Source organism: Lissotriton vulgaris, unplaced genomic scaffold, assembly GCF_964263255.1.
Source record: "Lissotriton vulgaris unplaced genomic scaffold, aLisVul1.2 SCAFFOLD_763, whole genome shotgun sequence".
Taxonomy (NCBI): Eukaryota; Metazoa; Chordata; class Amphibia; order Caudata; family Salamandridae; genus Lissotriton; species Lissotriton vulgaris.
Window position 1 is genome coordinate 488,898 of NW_028254011.1, and position 899 is coordinate 489,796.

Below are 899 nucleotides of genomic sequence, written 5' to 3' on the forward strand. Positions count from 1 at the left end.
CAGCCAGCATGCCTTGTTGATGGTGACATGTAAAAGTCCTCCTCTTGGGAGCCACCGAGCCTCACACAAACCTGCGCGAGGCTCCGAACGCTGCACCATTCAGAATGAGAAGAGTGAAAGGAGCCGACGCCAAGGCTTGAGCTGCGAGACTCGAGTGTCACAGCCTTTATGTCACGTGACCAAAAACGAAATTTGCATACCCATAAGTCCGTGTCACTAGTGCGACCCGCTTTTGTTTCGATTATCTCGAGAAGTGTTTTGTCAATGTACCGGATTACAAGGTTTCTCACGAGTTGGTTATATTTTGAAGGATTATCAATGATAGACTTAGAAGAGTAAATCACCCTAACATTCTGTGGATAGCTGTTATTGGGGGGCATAGTGAGTCTGTGAAAGACGTATACTCTGGTTTCTCTTCAAACCGAATAAATCTTTCGCCTTTTACTAAAGATTTCCGTGGAGAGGAACATTTAAGAGTTTCACTCAATTTTTGAAAGCCCTGCTGCTGCAGGGTTACCCCATTAATGGTTAAAAAAGTTAAACTGTATCTTCATACAGTTACATTTGATTCAATCTCGAAGCAGATCGGGGAAACGACTTTTACTTACGCGCTGAACTTACAGTATACTCATGTAACAAGAACGCAAACATCGCTCTATGAAAGGCTTCACTCCTATATACGAGCAGCGCTATAGAACAAAAGATAAAGAAGGATCAATTGGTAAATAAAACCCATAACTTTTCAATCTGGGGTTTATTTCAAGATCAGTCTCATGATTATTGAGATTTGATTGAAATCGCCTCTGTGATTCAAATTCTAAAGGGGCATTAAAATATATATGTGTATATATATATATATATATATACATATATTGATGTGACCAAGAGCCTGTGTGCTC

At 40.4% G+C, this 899-nt stretch overlaps 1 non-coding gene across 1 annotated transcript; it reads left to right on the top strand.

Moving 5' to 3' along the window:
- Positions 1-400: 400 nt before the first annotated feature.
- On the top strand, positions 401-515 carry LOC147660689 (U5 spliceosomal RNA). The gene has a single exon (XR_015306210.1). It is a non-coding gene; the product is annotated as a U5 spliceosomal RNA (small nuclear RNA).
- Positions 516-899: the final 384 nt, after the last annotated feature.